Genomic DNA, 21,123 nt, shown 5'->3' with positions numbered 1-21,123 from the left:
TGATGACTCTGACATTGTTTAAATAAATTGAGTCAATTCCTATTATTAGAAGCAAAGTGTCTTGCCTTTTACAGGTGTTGAGGTTGGTAGGAATGGATTGCCAGAAGGCTCATTAAAATTAACATCATTATGCCAAACTGTGGAGTATGATACAGTTCCAGCCCATCTACTGTTGTGCATTCATAGTGGAGAGCGCCTCAGTGTATTTCCTTGTTTTGAATAAATTGTGGTATTAAATTCAGTCTTTCTTCATCAGAAAGGGAAAATGATTTGACCCTCACATTCCTTAGAGCTGAACTCAAACTTTGGAGACACACTTCAAAGCTCTGTAAATAATATGAGTAACACTTTGGACCCTTCTGAGGTGGGAGGGAAATTCGCTTTCTGAAGAACACCCAAGTCTTTAAAAAGAAATGGTCAGGCTTAAATATCTCACTGTTTTTCTTGTTTGAGGCTCCATGCTGAGGATTTTATTTTCCTTTGCAGAGCTTACGCTGCCCAAGTCCTTTTCTCAGAGGTCGGCTGGTGCTGGCGCGCAGGGCCCACTTGCAGGTTTGCTGGAGCAAGTTTATTTGTAGTGTGGCTGGAGGCGGGTTGAAGATTCCATTATGATGCGGGAGACTCCCCCAGTTTGGAATATCAATGGCACTTCAAAGGGAAAGAGCTGTGAATTAGCAGTCAGGCTTCTTCTCAGGCCCCCCAATAGAATAAAATAACCCACCAAGAGATGTGTTTCAAGATAGGAGATTTTCTTCAAGGGCTCTAATTGTAAAGTGGCACCCGGGTCATTACAGATATCCTGGCGTCTCACTGGACACAGGAGACTTCATGGATTTTGCAGAAGGCGCTCAAGATTCTTAGTGTGAAATGTTAAGCTTAGCATTAGACACTCCTCCATCTGCCAAATTCGTTCATTTAAATCCCTCCTGATATGGGTAGCCTTACAAAAAAGGGGAACCCAGACCTGTTTAACCTAATATTTATTTCTAAAAGACTGAATATCATACGAATTGTAAGGTTTTCTGAATTTTTTTTTGAACCCCCCACTTGCTTTTTTTCTACCTCCTGCAGTCCTAGAGCAAAACCCAGGGAGAAAGAAAATTGGGATTTTTTTTCCTCAAGTTGCCAAAATGAGTTGGCATCCATCTGACCATGGTCAGGTAAGCAAAACAAAGCAAAGGAAAACTGAGACCTCTAGGGCTCACCAACACATGCCTGCTCTCCAGTGGTATTTATTTAAAAAAAATATTTTTTCTTCTTCATTTTTATTGCAGTAACTTTGGCTTACATCATTGTCTGTGTGTAGTACCTTCCCCTAGGTATTGTCAGCACGTTGTATCCACCCACAGATATGCACAATCCACCCCCATAGTCTGTGGGGCTCCCTTCCACTTTGTTCTTGCCCCTTCCCCTCTCCTTCTCCTTCTGGTGGCCTCAGTTCTATATTTAAAGGAGAATAAAAAATATGCACAGTGGGAGGCTCTACTTTGCCTGAATACATGGATTGATCTATGCTGGAATGGTGGTCATGGTGTTTTCCTAATGCCTTCAACATAGTTATGGTTGCTACCCCCTTTCTCTTTAGGAAAGGGCTGCATCTTCAAAGGTAGCACAGGAGGGAGGAAAATGCCCTGAACTGGGACTTATCTACAACTGAAGTGATCTTTTTACATCACAGGTTCCTGATTTTCTCCTTTCCACGTGATTTCCTGTTGGTTAGAGTTGCCTGGTAGAGCCTCCTACAGACTGAATAACCCCCTTTAAGTATACTACTGCTTCCTGTTTTCCTTCATCTTATGTATTTCTGACTCCTGAAGATATTTTGACTGGAATTCTTTGGTCCAGAATCTTCCACCTCTGAGAAGTTTTCCTGACTCTTCCAGCCCACCCTATGCATTTATGTTGTACCTGTGTCTTCCCATAGCTCATATTGTGTGCCTAGTTATTTTGGTGGGTTCTCATTGGTCTGTAAGCTTTATGAAGGCAGAGACTGCAACTATTTTGTTCATTGTCATATCCTGAGTCCTTAGCCTCATACCTGGAATCTACTAATTGCTCAATGCTTCTTGCATTAGTATATTTTTTAAAGATTTATTTATTTATACATACAATAACTAGGGTATAGGCCAGAGTTGTGGCGGGGTGAGAGGATTCACAAGAGACAGAGTGGGGAACAGAACAGGCGGACTGACTGAAATACACTACTGAGGGGAGCAGCAGGTGAGGCAGGAGAGGTCTGCTGCACCATGTGGATAGCTGCAGTGGCTGTGGCAAGCTTCATAGGTTGCATCTTAACCCCTTGCACCAGTAGGGAGGCCCCGCTTCTTACATTATTTTACTAGCTAGTCAATTAATTGATTAATTGAAGAAGTCCTGAACTTCAATCTGAATTTCAGAAGAATAAAAAAATTCTCCCAATATTTATTTGCAAAATTCAAACTTAATGAAAAGTTGCAAGAATAAAATGAACAGCTCTATAGCCTCCACTTAGATTCTACAATCATTCCCTTTTTTGCTTTAATCTCTCTCTTTAAATGTAATGGTTTTGCTAAATTATTAGAAAATGTTGCAAATGTCTTGTCACCTTACCCCAAATGACTACAGTACACATCTCTTTGAAATCAACTTTATTGAGGCATAATTGATGTTAAAAATGCACATATTTAATATATACAATTTGATGAGTATGAACATATGCTCTTGTAAAAACATTATTCCAATCCAGGTAATAAGCTTATCTATCACCTCCAAAAGATTCCTCATGTCCCCCACTCTGTTTATGCGTGTGTGTGTGTGTGGTAAGAACACTTAATATGAAGAACACAATATAATACTTACATGAGACCTACTTTCTTAAAATTTTTAAGTGCAAAATGCAGTATTGTTAATGTAGGAACTATGTTGTACTGTAGATCTCTAGCACTTACTCACCTTATATAACTGAAACTATACTTATTGAACAAACACATTCCATTTTTCCCAGCCCCTGGCAACCATCATTCAACTTTCAACTTTGATGAGTTTCACTACTTTAAATATTTCATATGAGTAGAATTGTGCAGGATTTGTCCTTCTGTGATTGGCTTATTTCATTGAGCAATAAATATCCTCCAGGTTAATCCATGTTTTTACATATGGCAGGGATTTCTTTCTTTTTTTAAGACCGATAATATTCCATTATATGTATAAACAACATATTCCTTATTTATTTATTTATTTTAAAGATTTATTTATTTATACAAGCACTGGGTACAGTCAGAAGCGCGGGAGGGTGAGAGAATTCACCAGAGCCAGAGGGGAGAGCAGAGCAGGAAGAGTGATGAAATACACTGCTGAGGGGAGCAGTGGGCGCCAGGAGAGGTCTGCGCGCCATATGGGACCCTCGTCCGGTGGCCGGGGATCGAACTGGCGCTGCAGAGGCTGCGGGCAGCTTAGCAACCCAGCGCTCAACCGCTGCGCCACCGGGGAGGCCCCAACATATTTCTTATTTATATGAGTGATGGATACTCAAGTTGTTATCATATCTTGATTATATGATTAAAACTGAAATGAACATCAAGTGAAGACCTCTATTTTATATACTAATTTTAATTCTTTGGATTTATATCCAGAAATGGGATTGCTAGATTTTAAGGTAGATTTAATTTAAAATTTTTTAACTAGAATTCATATGCTGTTTCCAGGGTGGTTTTGCCATTATATATACATACTACCAGTGAACAAGTTTGCCAATTTCACCACATCTTTGCTAACACAACTGATTATTATTTTTTATTAGTAATCATCTTCAAAGGTGTGATTTTGATTTGCATTTCTTTTTTTTTTAAAGATTTATTTATTTATTTATGCATAGAAGAACTGGGTTATAGGCCAGAGGTGCAGGGGGTGAGAGAATTCACCAGAGATAGAGTGGGGAGCAGAACGGGCAGATTTACTGAGATACGTTACTAAAGAGAGCAGTGGGCAAGACAGGAGAGGTCTGCTGTGCCTTAGTTGGGTTAGTTCCCTGGCCAGGGTTTGAACTCAGACCACAGAGGTGACAGTATTGAGACTTAACCCCTAAGCCACCATGGAGGCCCCCTGATTTGCATTTCTGTAGTGATTAGTGATGTTAAGCATATTTTCATATACCTTTGGTCATTTATATGTCTTCTATGAGGAAAGTCTACTCAAGTCTTTTTTTTTTTTTAAAGATTTATTTATTTGTGCATACAAGAGCTGGGGTACAGGCGAAAGGTGTGGGGGGTGAGACAATTCACCAGAGACAGAGTGGGGAACAGATCAGGCAGACTGACTGAAATACACTGCTGAGGGGAGCAGCGGGCAAGACAGGAGAGGTCTGCTGTGCCATGTGGGTTAGCACCCTGGCTGGGGATTGAACTCATGTTTCAGTGACTGGCTTGACAGTGCTGAGACTTTAACCCCTACGCCACAAGAGAGGCCCCTTTTTCCCTCTTAACCTGCCTTTCTTGTCCACCTTGTGGTGCTTTCCCATGGTGAATTCCCCTGATCAATAGCAATTTCATCTTGTTCCACCAGCTCAGGACTCACCTGCACTGTTCTTAGTGTGCATAGCAGCTTGAAAGAGTGGCGAAGGGGCCTCCCTGGTGGTGCAAGTGGTTAAGACGCAACCTATGAAGCTATCAGTAGCCATTGCAGCACGAGTTCAATCCCTGGCTGGCCAGGGAGCAGCCCACGTGGCACAGCAGACCTCTCTCCTGTCTCCCCGTGTTCCCCTCAGCAGTGTATTTCAGGAGATCCGCCTATTCTGTTCCTAACTCTGTCTCTGGTGAATCCTCTCACTGCCCCCACAATTCTGGCTTGTACCCCAGTTCTTGTATGCATAAATAAATAAATCTTAAAAAAGAAAGAGTGGTGAGGGGGCGATGGGGTTGGAAGAATACTCAGTATCATGTTTAAAATCCACTAAGCAACTTCCTGTAGCTGAAATTGATCTATGAGTTTGTAGGCCCAGTGTACACAGCAAACTGGAACATCCTTGCTCTCACACCTCCACTCTCTTGCTCCTCTGCCCAGAACAGGTCATTAGTTGGCTACAGCTCTTTCCCATTGAGCTTAAACTGTTCCACAAAAGATTCCAAGGAACCACAGTCACTTAACTTGAATTTAAGAGGAAACCTCTGTTTCTTCCCATCTTTGTGATACAGTATTTTCAATTCTCAACCTGTTACAATAAACAAATATACTTTGAGCATTAGAAACTAAATCATACCTTTGTAGGAGTCCAAGTGGTTATGTTTATTGGTTGAACTCCCATCTCTAGCAAGTATTTAAAATGCTAATCCTACAGCCTGCTGTAGACAAATTTTTGCAAAAATAATTATGTGAGGAGGTTGTGCGACACATAATTAATATTCAAAAGTCAATGTGAAAATTTGCATGCCAAGTTGCTTCACCTCCCTAGAGATGTGACACTGAAGGTGATATTTTTCTAAAATACAATTTATTATGGGATATTTTTGAGGTATCACTAAATAACAGTGCAATGTTATAATTTTTGATAGGCATGAAAATCAGGGGAGGGGTAGAGGCAGAAAAACTGAAGTGAAAAGTGAAAGAGAGGTTCATGGATCATTCAGGGCAGAGTCAATGGAGGTCACTTTATTCTGTTTTGTGGTACTTGTAGACCAGGCACTGAAGTTTATAGTAATCTGTTTCTTGATAACTGTATTTTCATGGGAGCCAAAGCAAGAATTTGTGACCCGATATGAAATAAAAATGAAGCTTTTAGTCTTCCCAGGAGTCCCTTTAGTGTGGCAATGCTGTACCTTGGTGTAAGTTACTGTGTATTTGATGAGTAATTCATGAAGAAGACATACAGATTTTAGTCTGGTTGAACCATAGTGTGCAAATGGAAAAGAAAAGATTTATGAACAAAATCCTATTTATTTTTGTTCCATTTCTTTTTTTATTATACTGACTTATGTTGTTTTACCAAGTTTTATTGATCCTTATAGAGCACCTTAAATTTATTTTAGATAAACAAGTGTGTAAATAAATAATCATTAGCAACAAACTATAATACTAAGTTATGATTTATTGAATGCTCACTTTATTTTAGATGCTGCTTTGTGCTCAACAGTGTATTTTATTTTCATCTGCCCATAGCTCTGTGAGGAAGATATTTTTATTCCCATTTTATTTATATAGGAGAGAAACTGAATCTTAGAGAAGTTATGTGACTTGTAGAAAACAGATGAGGATTTGAAGCCAGGTTCCTCTGCTTTGGGAACCTGAAGGAATCCTCAAATACTGCACTATGTTCCTCTGTATACAAATGACAGTGGACTTTTGTTATTCTGTTTTCCTTTAAGCATTGCCTCCATCAATAACAGTAGTTTGCTTGTTTCTTTGAATCTTCCACGGGGAGACGAATCCTATCAGCTTCACCAGAAATGCTCTAGTTTAAGACATTCTCCTCTATCACTAATGAATATTATGCTAAAATAAATTTAGGAAAGCAATTCATTTGATTTTACTCTTTGCTAAAATAATGTATAAATTTGCTTAATATAAAAAACAATAGCAAATACATCAAACCTTAATATGACTAATACCAAGAAAAGTAATCAAATAAATCTTCATGGTGTATTTACATTTTCACACTGTCTATTACCCACTTTGTCTTATATGGCCAGCAGATGTGGGGACTTACAGCACCTGCTAAGACAAGTTGATTCTTTATGGCCAAAGCCTGGTCCCATCTCCTAGGGATTTTATGTCCTCCCCTGCTGTCTTACTGGGGCCTGGAAGAATCTGTGCTCTTAGTTCATTAGTGCAGCCAGAGTCTGTGGTGGGTCTTGGATTCTCCATTCAAGAGGATCTGCTGGGCCTGCTTTGATAGTGCAGCCAAGCAACTGCTGCTTGCAATGTAAAAAATGCCAGAGGCTTCTTTTCTGTATAGAAAAATGGTCTGAAAGCCCAATAGCAGGAGAAAAGAACATGTTTTCTTACCACGAAAGCTTAAAAAGTTAGGGATAAAAGGCTGGGGCAGAAAATGTAGCCTATTTCCATTGGCCTTCACTTAGAGGACTGAAACTGTGTTGGGAAAACCGCATCTTTATTTTTTCCTCCATGAAAGAAACTCTTGACATAGGTTTATAGCACCTCTTAGAGATATGCCATCCAATTCAATGTTCCTCCGTTGGGTGTCAAGCTGGAAAAGTAAGGCCGTATTGCTGCAAGAAAATGCAGTGCAGACCTGGGGCATTATCTGAGCTGCAAGTAAACTTCCCACTTTGGCTACTGTGGATGATTGTTTTAATTTTTCACTTTACTGTTACAGGACCATTCCCAAGAATGGGAAATTTCATTTCGATGATCATCTCAATTCTCTCCTTCCCTTTTCTGCTTAAAGAAGACATTTAAGGAAACTAAGGAATTTTAGATTACATGTAGGTATGGGACTACAGTGAATAAAAGGACAACTTCAAGAATCATTTAGACATAATAATAAGACTTATTGTGTCTTTGTTGTTCACTGCTCAGAAAAATGCAGAATGGCAGGAAAGAGTCACATCATAAACTAACGTAAAAGCTTCTTAAAGTACCAGGGAAAAAGGACAGTGAAATACAATTATGTTGTTCAATGACATGAAGGTTTCTTTGAGTCTGGCTTTCTGTGCCGCAACCATTAACTCCCAAGGACAGTCCTACTTACTGCAGACCTTGCCACAGAAGGACAAAAGTCATCAAAGTAATAATGAGTGACTGCAGGTAGGCTGAGGCACTTTTTCTGTACTTGTGTTTATAAGTGGGAAAATCCATAGCAATTGTGAATTCTCCCAAAGACAGCAGTTAGTTTTGCAAAAGAATCACTAAAAAATCCATATACAAGGGAAAGATAACTCTTTATACAGAATCCAGATAATAATAAAGCCTTTAATTGAGCAACTACAAAAAAAAAGGCTCATGAAAATTTCCGTTTTCAATTGGGATACTTTACTTTTAATATAGGGTTTTTGGAATTCAGGGAGAATCTAGATAATGGTTAATTATATATTATTATACAGCCTTGTTGAAGTATGTTTTTATTGATGTTTTGGGGAGCCATGACTAAGGGTATTAGGACACTGTTCTCCAAATGGCAAATTCTCTTCCTAGGTCTTGTTTTTCCACTAATGAATAAGTATGAAAAATTGCCAAACATTTTCGATGTAAAGCAATCACTATGTTTTATTAGAGAAGCCATAACACATTGTGCTAAAACCAAACCAAATAAAAAATGAACAAACAAAAACAAACCTTGAAACAAAATCTTACTTCCTTGCACATAACAGTAAATTGGAAAGCAGATAACTTGACTTTGGACAATTTTTTAAAAAATGTGAAATTCAAATGCCCAATCAACTTAAAGTGACTGCAGTAATTAAATAAAAGCAAATCAGCAAGCTACCATTCTCTTTACTTATCAATTAAGAATTTCAAAAATAATAATGGCAATCGATGAGACTGTGACAGAGGTTAATATTGGTACAATTTTCAGATGTTAAAAGTTAACTTGGCAGTAGAATAACTATAAGAAAGAAAATATCAAAATCAACAAAAAACTATGAACCAGAGACACTATATGGGGGTTGGAGGGCAGGGAAAGGAGGGGTTGGGGTCAAAATAAGTGGGTTGCAATTGTATGGGGAATATAAAAATAAAATTTAAATAAATTAAAAAAAAAGCATTTTGCCACTTAAGCCGGCAATTTCACTTTAATAATGTATTCCAAAGAAACAGAAATGTTCATAGATATTTCTGTCTATTGAACACAGTATTTTGAGTAATAAAATATTGAAAATAACTAATACTTCAATGGGGAGTAGTTACATGATAGATTGTATATTCATTTTCAAATACAATGTAATTTTTTTTTTTTTAGAGGCATGTATTTTTATTTATTTATTTATTTGTTTGTTTGTTTGTTTGTACATGCACTGGGTAGAGTCAGAAGCGTGGGAGGGTGAGAGAATTCACCAGAGCAAGAGAGGGGAGCAGAGCAGGCAGAAGGACCAAAGTACACTGCTGAGGGGAGCAGCGGGCAGCAGGAGAGGTCTGCGCGCCATGTGGGACCCTCCTCCAGTGGCCGGGGAGCAGCCGGGGATCGAACCAGCGCCGCAGAGGCCGCGGGCAGCTTCGCAACCCAGCGCTCAACCGCTGCGCCACTGGGGAGGCCCCAAATACAATGTAATTTTTAAGAATGATACAGTAAAATAATATTTAATGACTTGGAAAAGTTTAGAGTGCATTATAATGTGCGAATAAAAGCAGGTTACCAACCAGCATTTGTAGCATGATTCCAATTTTGAAAAAATGTTAATAACTGCTAACTTTGGGGTGGATGGATTAAGCATGATTTTTATTATATTTGTGCTTTTGTGTATTTTCCAAATTTTTTTTTTGCAATAAGCACATTATTTAATATATAATTTGAATAAAAATAAATGCTACAAAAATAACCTGGAAGTCTGGTTCCCTGCTGAAAAAATATTTAAATTTTCTAGATCTGAGACTGCAAAATAAGTCAGTTGAATAGATGAGCCTGGGCCTCCCCAGTGGCGCAGCAGTTGAGCGCTGTGTTGCGAAGCTGCCCGCAGCCTCTGCAGTGCCGGTTCGATCCCCGGCTGCTCCCCGGCCACCAGAGAAGGGTCCCACATGGTGCGCAGACCTCTCCTGCCGCCCGCTGCTCCCCTCAGCAGTGTACTTTGGTCCTTCTGCCTGCTCTGCTCCCCGCTCTGGCTCTGGTGAATTCTCTCACCTTCCCACGCTTCTGACTGTACCCAGTGCTTATCTAAATAAATAAATTAAATAAATCTTTACCAAAAAAAAAAAAAAAGAATAGATGAGCCTAATGTCAGCTCCCTGAATCTGTGATACCAGTACCAGGTTTTTTTTTTTTTTTTTTTTTTTTAAGCAGTAGTAACATCTTCTGCTAAACCCTTTGTCATTTTGGCTAACAGTTATTCAGGGAAAAGGTAAAAGGCATTATTCATTTTCAAGCATTTGGCGTATTTCCAAAACACTGAGTCAATTTAATGTAATTACCTTTTCATAATTATAATTTCAGAAGTGCTTTAACTTCGGTTTCAACTAATCACTTGTCAGTTCCTTATATTCCCTGCCTATGAACTTGGGGGTTCAAGTGATAGCAAGCATTTGGGCACATTGGATTCCTACCGTTTAAAGAAATCCTCTAGGAAGTACTTATTTGAAGTAAAGTTCCTTCTGGCTATACAAGAAACAGTCACCAATGCCTGCTGTGTTAATCACTTGCCCATATCAAGTTTACTTATGGGTTCATAGGCATTCTGGAGTTAGCACTTTCCCCTGAATGGCTTTTGGCCACAAGCCACAGTAACTTCTTGAGGCAATGTAGTGACAAGACAATGATGAGATGTGGTAAAACAAACAATTATGCTTTTTCTCAAAGAGCTGGTGTTATGGGGTGGCTCTGTTTTTACCAGTTGGTAGTTTTGAGAAAGTGATTACTAGACTCTTTTTTTTCCTGAGACTTATGCATATTTTCATTTGTCTTCCTATATTGCCTATGTCTCTTGAACCACTGATCAGTCTTATTTCAGTGATGACTCTATTCTTCTAATGGGTAAATAATGTATAAAAATCTATATCTCCGTCCCAATTTGAATCACCGAGGTAGTTGCTTTAAATAGAATTAAGAGAGTATTAGGTTAAAAAAAATTGCTTTTGCTTAGACTTCAGGATTAACTTTATTATGTTTTCTGCTAGAAGTTGGATAGGTGCATACAATTTTTCCATGCTCCATGTCCTGAGATCATAGATTAACATGCTCTGGCACATAACTGACATTTCCATTGAAACATGGAAGAGCAACCTCTTAGATTCCTTCTAAGAGCTTGATTTCTTCCAGGCCCCAGTTGGGGCTTAAGCTCCAAGAGATAACAGTAGCATTTTGGTTGAACCAGAGCTTCTACTCTGCATAGTTCCAGAAGTGAACCAGTCATTAGCCTCATGCTCCCAATTACCCCTGCCTGAATCAGTAGGACTGGGATGGGAGGAGGAAATATAAATAAAATAAAATGCTGTGCTGAATGAGACATTTTCATAAACTGTAGACTTTGAAAGGTAGAATAATGGCAAGAAATGTGAAGGGTCTGAAATTCACCTTACATACAAGGTAACATGTTAGCCTACCACAGTTTCATGGATGTTGGGAGAAGACATATTACTGGGTCAGTCAAATGACTGTTACTCACAACAAGCAGGTAACAACAGCTTCATATTTTTGTTTGTACTTCTTGATGCCCAAGTCCACTACGACCATTTGGAGGGGTCCATTTTGGTAGTGTTCACACTGTGGATTTGTGTCACTACCTGAGACTCCAAGTTTAGCAAACTCAAGTCTTTTATAATATGCAATAAACAAACTGTCCTATATTTGCCCTGTAGTATCTTTATTATACTGGGTAGTAAGTATATCTACTCTTTGCTCTGAATGAAGATAGCATCTCTATCTTTCAAGACTGCTTATTATGCAAACATTCTTGACAATATAATGTGGAACCAAAGCCTGCCTGGTGTCTCTGCTCACAAGATGCGCAGAAGCATGAGAAACTCAAGAAAACTGTCTCCTAACAAATAAAACCACAAGTATTTTACTGTATGTAGTAAAAGTCATATTATGTGCTTGAAAAGAGAAAATACACCCCAGTCAAGGGTCAAATAGTGTCCATTGTTGATAACTATTAAGCACAATTGAATAGCAGTATTTTCATTGGAGCTAAAAGAAAAAGGACAGGTAAGGTCATGATTGTTGAGTTTCATACCTCAATGTATTCATCTCTCTTACCATTTAAAAAATAAGCAAAGCTAAGTATCTTCCAGTAGGAAAGCCTGCCTCATGGATATGTCAATTTTCTTTTAGAAAATATTTATTTTTTTAGATCCAAGTTTATTATACTCACAAAATGTTTTTTTTTAACCAGGAATTATAGCATGTGGTTTATAATAACTATTATGATGAAAATACTTTCTTCCTAAGCTATCCTTGTTATTTGAGGATGGAGCATATATGGTAGGAATATTAGAGCAGATCTAAGGATTAAACACAGGAAGCACTGATGTCTCTCTACCATCTTTAAAATATTTACAGCTTTTTATTAACTCATATGCAAATAGGATGACAAAAATGACAAAATACTTATTAAATAAGAAAAAGAGAACACATAATACTCCAAGAAGTTAAATTCAAGGTAAATGCTACTACTGGCTAGTCAGTAACTGCGTATGAGGATGCTCATTGCACTATTATTTATGGCAACAAACAGTGATAAAGAAGATGAATTTCTCCAAAGGGGTAAGTTAAATAAGGGCTTTGCAAAATTGGCACCGTTGACATTTTGTGATGGGTGAGTCTCTTATGGGTCTGTCCTGTGGCTCCTAGGCTGCTCATTAGCATCCCTGGTCTCTACCCACTAGGTTACAACAGCATCACCCTTAATTGAAACAACCAGAATCATCTGTAGAAGTTGCCAAATGTTTCCTGGGGCAAAAAGTATCCCTGCTGAGAAACACTGAAGCATAGAAATTGTACTAGATTTATAAGTTTTCCATAAAAAACATCCCCAACCCAGTGGCTTAAAACAATAGTAATTTATTCTCTGTCAGTTGAAGAGGCAAAAAATCCAAAATCCGGGTGTTGGCAAGATAGGTGCCTTCTGGAGCTTCTGAGAGAGAACTGTTACATATTTTCTCCAAGCTTCTTGATGATGGCAATCCTCAGAGTTCCCTGGCCTGTAGATGCATCCCTCCAATCTCTGCCTGCACCTTCACAAGACATGTTCCCTAATGTCTGTGATGCTCGTGTCTGAAATTCCATCTTTTTATAAGGATATCATGCACTGGATTAGGAAGATTCGACACCATTGTAAGCTTACTTTAAATTAAGTACATCTGTAGATGTTGTTGCTAAACAAGGTCACATTCACAGGTACTAGGGGTTCGACTGGAACATATATTTCCAAGGGACATAATTCTACACACAACAGTGCACTCTTTTTTAGTGACTCTTAAGATCTTTCAGTGTTTTATGACACTGCAGAATTATCATTCAATTATTGCTAGCAGTTTTCATTTAGAAATGGAGGCATTATATATAGGTAGAATATTTCTCAATTGTCCTGAGAGAAAAACTATGAAATCACCCTTAACTTGAATGCAAACGTGTCAGACTAAGATGTAAAATGTTCTAGCTCTGTATATTGGGGAAAATGCCAGCTGATAGTGAGTTAATATAATTAACTATTAACAAATTAGCAAATTAGCAAATTAATAAAATGCTTTTTACTCTGATATAAATTTTATTTGGTTGGTGCTTCAAAACTTTTGCGTTTTGAAAGATTGGTATGTGTATTTTTTCTAAATATTTGGTGAGACCAAACCACACCAGAAGTGATTGGTAGGTGACTTCTGGAGAAAAATTTGAAACAGCTGGTCCAGTTTTGACACAGTGCTATGTAGCATGCACTATCCTGACTTTGGCAAATACTTAGTCAACTCTTTTAATCACCTTGCTTGGGCCTTGAGCACTAAGTCAACTCCTTTGATTGAAGATGGGAATTTTCTCTGAAAAATGTGGGTTTTTACCCTTAACCATTCTGGGAAAGATACTATGGAGGAACAGAGGAGGGGAAACATTACTCTTCCTCTGAAGTCAAAGGAAGACGTGGGGCCAGGACTCTGGTGATGGAGAAGCCTAGAAATTTCGGTCAAGGGCCAATTTCATGTGAGAAACCCTAGAAGAATCCACATTACACCAAATAATTCTTTATGGAGCCCATGCTAATTAGCTATGTTTATCATTCATTAAAAGCCTGTGATGTTGTCATCTGATTTTAGCAGATTTCAGGGACTTAAGGAATGGTCCATGTTCACCATGGGACAAGAGAGTGAAGAAGCATGTTTTTTCCTCCCAGGTTTGATACCCCCCTCTGTTGCTTAATGATGGCCTCATTACCTCAGTGGCGTAGTAATTGTGTATGTGCCTTTGTGTGATGAGCTGTACCAGGATAGAGAACAATGGTTAAGAATCAGCCAAGAAGGTGAGCATAGGCTATGGTGACAAAGACAGGACATTTAAAAAATAAAGATACTGAATATACTGCATAAGTTGTTGAGAAATTAGATTACTGTTACATTAACATTAAAGAGAGAGTGACCTCTGAAAGCAGGAAAACTTGGAAAGACATGGATTATATAAATTATGATGTACCCACATGATGAAAAATCATAAAATGGTTTCAATAATGTTATTAAAATGAGTAAAGGAAATGACATAAAATGTGTTTTTGGATATAATGTTAAGAAAGACCATAATATATGGTATGTGATTTGATTCCAGTTTTGTTTACTAAAGAAAGAGCCACACAAAATGCTGATGCTAATTATTTAGGAGTGGGGAGAGTTATTAGTGTTTTTGCTGATTACTTAGGAGTGGGAGGAGTTATTAGTGTTTTTTTCCCCAATCTTTGAAAATTTCTATGGTTTCCAATATCTCTCCCTATATCCAATATCTTTCCCTGAAGGAAGTGTTAAGGGACATATATGAACTTCAGAACCAGGGGGAAAAATCCATTGTGGAAAATAAGACTTAGTTCTGCTGGGCTAAGCTGAGTGGAAAATATGGTAAATAATATCATTTTTATTAGTTACCCATGCTAGTGTTGCTAATAGTTATTAATACCACTCCTGATGAGGTAGACATTCTTTCTCCTACCTGACTGGACGCCTTGTATCTCTTGGTCCCTGAGGTCACTGCTTGTGTCACATCCTAACTCTGATGTGAGCATTCCTGGGTCTCCATTACACTTGGCTTCCACCTCCTTCTTCCCTTCAGGGAAAGTTAGCGTCTTTTGTGGGGAAAGTAGCCACCCAGAAGCTGTAATGGCAGCCTTACTACTAGCGAAATCCCACATGACAAATTCGTCCTTTGTGCTGATACAATTGACTTGTCACCTCATTTTTACAGCTAATTAGCTCTTTAGTAAGCGATGGCAAGTGTCAGAGGTCATCTGATACCTGATTCTGGTAAATTGACCGTAAATATTACTGTCCAGCTGTATTTGCTGTTCAAAATACTGCTTAGTGACCAGATTTTAAACTCTTTTTTGTAGGCGACCCTGCTTATTTTTGTGAGCAAGATAAAGTTTCCAGATAATGCTCATGAAACTTATCATCCCTGAAGTTATCTGGGGTTGCTGCTCAATTAGCCTTTTCAATTGGTCATGCCACCCACAGGGTGAGAGAAACATCTACGCAATTTCCAACTTTTCCCAGAGTTTCTTTTGTTTCCACATCTAAATCAGAAAGTCAGCCTTGTTCTGATTCTCTTCATCACTCTTATACTTTCTAAGAACATTTAATTGTTTTATAACAATAGCACCAGCACTGCTGAGAGTATCTAGTAATAATTGAAGGGTCACTATATGTCAGGCATGATGCTTAAAGGTTCATGTGTATCCCAACTATCCTATTTAGAGATATTTTCAATCCCTAAATAATGAACAAGGAAACTGAATCTTGGAAAGTTTAACTTTTTGCCCGATGTCATATAGATACATAAAAAATTGAGGCTTTACTAAGCTCTGCCTTAATCCTACATCAGATCTCTCAATCCCTAAACTACATGGTTTTATGAATCTAGTTACTAACATTACTAGCTAGTTAAAATATTAATTGTGAAAATATCCATGGGGTAAAGTGTGTGGATGTGAACAGCCATCTGTTAGAAGCCAATGAGACCAGGAATATTCAGGAAATATGAAACAGCAACAACAAAAACAGATTAGAGGTGGAATTGAGGTGTGGTTTCAAGGGGAGCCATAGGTAATCTGGACTGAGGCTGGTAATCAGGATTTAACTGAGACAAGTCTGGTGAAGAGTGTTTCTTTTCTGGATTCCCCTTGGAAGCCCAGAGGCAACAGTCTCTGAGTTGTTAATGTGTGTCCAGCTTACAAGGCAAAAGCTAGTCCAGCTGTCAGATTGAACAGATGAAAATCACATTTTTTTACATCAATTAAGTTGAATAGAGGACAGATGCTGGTTGTGTTCTTAAAATGCTGGTGAACACATTTCTGTGTTGCTAAGGCTTGCTTCTAAACTCAAAAATGTATTTTCAGAGAATTTAGTAGATTTCTCCACTCCCTTCCCCTTTTGTATCCTCACCTCCTTCCTGAGAGAGCATGGGTAATGGGAAAGCTCTCTTGGAAGGCATATTAAAAGAATTAGGTCATCAATCACTAATGAAATATCCAGGATTTAGTAACAAGTAGTCAGAATCTAGGATCTTAGGCAAACTCAATCTGTGCAATGATTGTAATAGAAACCAAAGAATACAGAAACTACAATTTCCTTTATAATAGTTGACTAGATATTTTAGCAGCATTTGACAATAATAAAGATATAAAATGAAGGTGATTTTACTTTAGATTTTTTTTAGAGCAAACCGGAACTGGAGGTACCTGACTGCTATGTAAATTCAGCTTGTGGACTTAAAAATATGAGAGGTTAGGTATGCAAATGTGGGACTAAGGCATAATCAATCAGCCAACCCATAAGTATATTGAATAGCCTTGAGTAATAGAGTCAGCACTGTGTATAATGCCAAATGATGACACAGTCTCTGACCTTATCTAGGGAGGCAAAGAAAGTATAGAGGGGACAAACGAGAGCAGCAGACACTTCATCATTAAGTGCTGGTTGAAGCAGAGAGACTCTATAGGCAAAGGGATTTATAAGGCAGCCTGGATTAGAGGAAAGAGAATTTGGTCAGAATCAACAGATTTTTGTGCTCTCCATTCCTGTTTTTGCCACTAACTTTTGTGTGACCGTAGATAGGCAAATTGATCCCTCTGGGTTTTTCTTAGTCTCCCATCTGTAAAATGAGAATCAGAGAAAGCAGTCTCTAGGTCTTTTCAGATGTAACATTCTAATATAAAATCAGAAGCTCTGTGCATCTAAATCATTTGGGAAGAAGTCTCAAACCAGGGTGTAGGAAGTGGCCAGGAGTGAACAGAGGTGTGAGCTTGCAAGGAGTGGGTGGCAGGTGAAAAGAGGGATTGATTTAAAACTGTGCAGGGGTTCGCCCACATCATAGCAGAAAAGAGAGGCTGGGATCAACTTTTCCCCTCAAAAGAACTATAAAAAATTAGTATTTGTTAAAGAGGGGATTTGGAAGTCCCCCCCCAAGTCCCAGTACTTTGCCGTGGAGGATACAATTGCCAGCAAACATCTGAACACAAGGTGGAAAAGCAAAATGAGCATAATAAAACTTCTGGAATATATATAAAAGATTCGGAAAGAAAGGGCCTGTGAGACAAAGATTTTAAAACACTAATATTAAAAAAGGCTAAATCAGCTACTGGAAGGTCAAAGGCAGATAGGAAGGTACAAAATCTTAGAAAGGAGATCCAGGAACAAAGACAGACAGTTCTTTACCAAAGAGATTGAAAATCTTAAGGAACACAAAAAGGGACACTGAGTGATGACAGATATAGTAAGTGCTTTACTTCTTTATTTTTAATTATTATTTTATACTAAGTGATTTAAATAGAATTAAACTGAAAGAAGAAATAATTTTGGAAATAGGAAACTCAAAAGTACAAATCACCCAATTAGAAAAAGAGAGAAATAAGAAAAATGTGGAAACTCTATCAGAAATATCAGACTCTATTAGAAGAGGAAACAAAGTTAATGAGCCATCAAGAAAGTGAAGTGAGAGAAGGGAGAAGAGACTCCATTCACAGAAATAGTAGCTGAGAATTTCCCAAACTTAAATGGTGAATTAAGCATGGACATTTAAGAAGCAGAGAGAACACTGAAATTTCTAGATGCAAAATGACCTACACCAAGACACATCATATTGTTAAAATATCAAAATTTAAAGATAAAAAAAATTATAGGGAGCTAGGAAAAAGAAGAAAATTTACAAATGTATCCAAATTAGACTTTTCTCTGCTTTCACTCACTCTCTGCTTTTTCCCACTCACTGTCCAGGCAAAAGGAAAGTGAATGAAATGTTCACAATTATAAAATATAAGAATTTCCAGCTAAGACTAATCTACCCTGTGAAATTATCACTCAGGTATGAAGGTGAAGTAGAGGCTTTCCTAGATAAACAGAAGCTAATAGAGTTTATCACCACCAGACCTGCCCTACACGAAATGATGGAAGAAGTTCTTCTACAAGAAAAGAAAAAATGAAACACAAAACCCTGAGCAAAAATGGCAATAGGGACACAAAATCAACAGCATGAACAAAAATATTACCAGCAAATACCAAAATACTAAAGGGAAGAAAGAAATGGACAAGCCTATAAAATTAAATGTCAGAGAGTAGACACCAGCTCATAAAAGACTTTTTAAGACATAATAAGAACTTCTTTTGTATATTACTTTGTCATCTAAATTATCTCCCATAGCATTATTTAATATTATTTAAATTGATTTGATGTAATTTGGTGAAAACAAAAAGCTCAGGGTAGTGAGTAGGACTGTGTCCCTCCCTAAACGTGTTTCTAAGCCTTGAACTCTGGTATTAGTGAATTTGGCCTTCTCTGGAAATAGCATCTTTGCAGATGTAACCATGATAAGGATCTGGAGGAGAGATCATTCTGAATTTGTAATGGGCCCTAAATTTAAATATATTGACAAAGGTTTCCTTTTAAGAGAAAGGAAAGGAGATTTGAGACAAAGAGATACTGGAGAAGAGATTATGTAAAGACAAAGGTGGAGACAGGAGTGATGCATTTACAAACCAGGGACTGCCAGCAGCCACCAGAATCTAGGAAAAAAGCATGGAACTGACTCTTCAGATCCTTCAGAAAGAACCAACCCTAGGTTTCACACTTTTGGCCTTCAGAAATATAGACAATAAATTTCTATTGGTTTAAATTTTGGCTACAACAGCCCTAGGAAGCGAATACATTCCAAAAATCTACACAGGTGAAAAACTGAAACCAAAGAACATCCATAAAGCCAGTTGGCAAATACGTACAAAACTCATGGTTTTCTAGTCTTCCAGGCTGGAGGTCATCTTAATGTAATCTTAACATGTTCTAACAAATCAAATATCCTTGAGAACATACTTTGTATTTGTGTACCTCTATCTCAACAGCTGTCACTTCTAGTCCAGTCACTGATCTTTTTTGTGTGGACCCTGAAATAATATTTTAACAGGCACTCATGCTCCCACCCATCCAGGCTTCATAGAGCAGCAAGATTATGAGTTGATTTTCTGGAACTCTCAATGCATGATTTTATTCTAAGTGCAGTGGGAAGTCATGGCCTCATTACTGCAATGACTTCCTATTAAAATTAGAGCAAAATATCCTCCCTTTGCCATGACTTCCAAGGTTCTTCATGATGTGGTGCATATCCTCCTCCAAGCCCATCTGCAGTATCTTACCCTTGCTTATTCTGGTTCAATCTTTCCCACAAGATGATACAACCTAGAAGGAAAGAAACTTCTTCTGTCTTGTTCATCTTTGTATTTTTAGTGTTTAGTGAAGTACCTGACTCTAAAAAGATATTTGCTGAATTGGTAGATAAATGAATAGATTGTTTAAAGAAGTTGTTCACTCTTTTGTGGGTCTCATTGATAAAGCCCTGGAGTCTTTTTGACAGGAGTGCCTTCATTTTAGCTCATATTTTTGCTCGAATACCTATATTATCTACAGATTATCTGTCATAGTATTTAAATAGCCAGGCTTGGAATCAAATCAATTGGAATGCTAAAAAGAATATTGCTCATTTAAATGGGAATTGATAAAGCTTCCCATTCTTCCAAAAGCTCTCTCTTTTCCATTTTCATTTTTTTCTGAGCAATCTTGTCCATGGTTATGAATTTGTTCTTTTCTGTTGCCAGACCCCTGGTTCACTACTCCTGTTTTGCTTTGTTTACTGCTCCTGGGGACTGGCCATCAAGGCCTATTTCTCTAGTCAGCTAGTTTCTGTTTCATTTGGCCCATGGGAGATACTGGTGAGATACTGGAGGGCAGGAAGAGAAAGGTAAAAGTAGTATTTTCCCCTCCATCCAGGCTCTGGGTATATCCTCTGTTTTCCTTAGGAAGCTGACACTCCTCCATAGTTTCAACATTTATTTGGCTCTGGGATAGTATTTCTCCTTGATCTTTCAGTAGTGAATTGTAGTTATTAACAATTTCTTGATAATTCTGATTTCTGGGTGCTTCATCATCCATTGTTGGCTTCCTTAGTAACTCTGTCCAAACCTTGATAAGTAGTTCCTTTATTGAAAGCTCTAGAACCATCTGTGTTTGATTCTGTTTTCCACTGGACTTTAACATGGTGTTAGCTATTAGGAGAGCAAAATTAGGGTCTAGTTTAGACAGTATCTGCTTATTGGCTCATCACCAGTTTGCAGCTCTAATTTTGTATTCCCTGCTTGAACTTCATTTTCACCTTCAGGCTAAGGTACTGTAATTGGATCCCTACAGCTTTGTTGGGGCTGAGGTGTGTGGGCCTTGAATATGAGATCTCATTTCTAATAATTATTCATCCTGGAATGAGTCAGGATAAGCTATTATAAATGAAGATCTGATTGTTTCACCTTCCTACCTGGCTTTTCCATTCGTGACCTGTGAAGGACATAGCTCAAAAATCCCATGTGCAGAATTTTCTGCTGAGAAGGTTGACCTCACAGCAATGATTCAGTTAATATTTGAGGTTGACTCAACCATCATGTTAAAAAAATAATAGCACTCTCTTATTACCATTATACTTCCTAACTCTATCACCTTCAATAAGCTTCTGAATATCTCTATTTCTCGATGTCTTCATTTGTAACATAGGACATAATAACAGTTCTAGCCATTAGAATTATGATGGTAATTAAAAGTGATAATCTGTGATAGTTGTGCATTTAGCAAAGTCCCTAGTACACCGTGGGCATCAATAAAGTTTACTTATTATTATTGACAGAAGATAGTAGAGTTGAAGCAATTTCTTAAAATACACTGATAGATGCCGATGCCAGGTCTCCAGGTGGAGTATCCAAATCTCCAATAGCTCTCTGAGACTCTAGAGGAATGAGTATAGTCATTACCAGCTATACGTTTCCCCT

General features: G+C 38.0%; 1 pseudogene across 1 annotated transcript in view; it reads right to left on the bottom strand.

The window, feature by feature from the left end:
• The window catches only part of LOC311170569 (glyceraldehyde-3-phosphate dehydrogenase-like), a 52,277-nt pseudogene extending 37,317 nt beyond the window's left edge, over positions 1-14,960 (bottom strand). Inside the window, exons 1-2 of the transcript in view lie at positions 14,762-14,960; positions 11,244-11,361 (exon numbers count right to left, since the gene is read on the bottom strand). The product of the transcript in view is annotated as a glyceraldehyde-3-phosphate dehydrogenase-like (transcript). The remainder of the gene's footprint in view (positions 1-11,243; positions 11,362-14,761) is intronic.
• Between the last annotated feature and the right edge of the window lie 6,163 nt (positions 14,961-21,123).

This window comes from Talpa europaea, assembly GCF_964194135.1.
Source record: "Talpa europaea genome assembly, chromosome: 5".
Lineage (NCBI taxonomy): Eukaryota > Metazoa > Chordata > Mammalia > Eulipotyphla > Talpidae > Talpa > Talpa europaea.
This window is presented reverse-complemented; position numbering and strand designations above follow the sequence as displayed.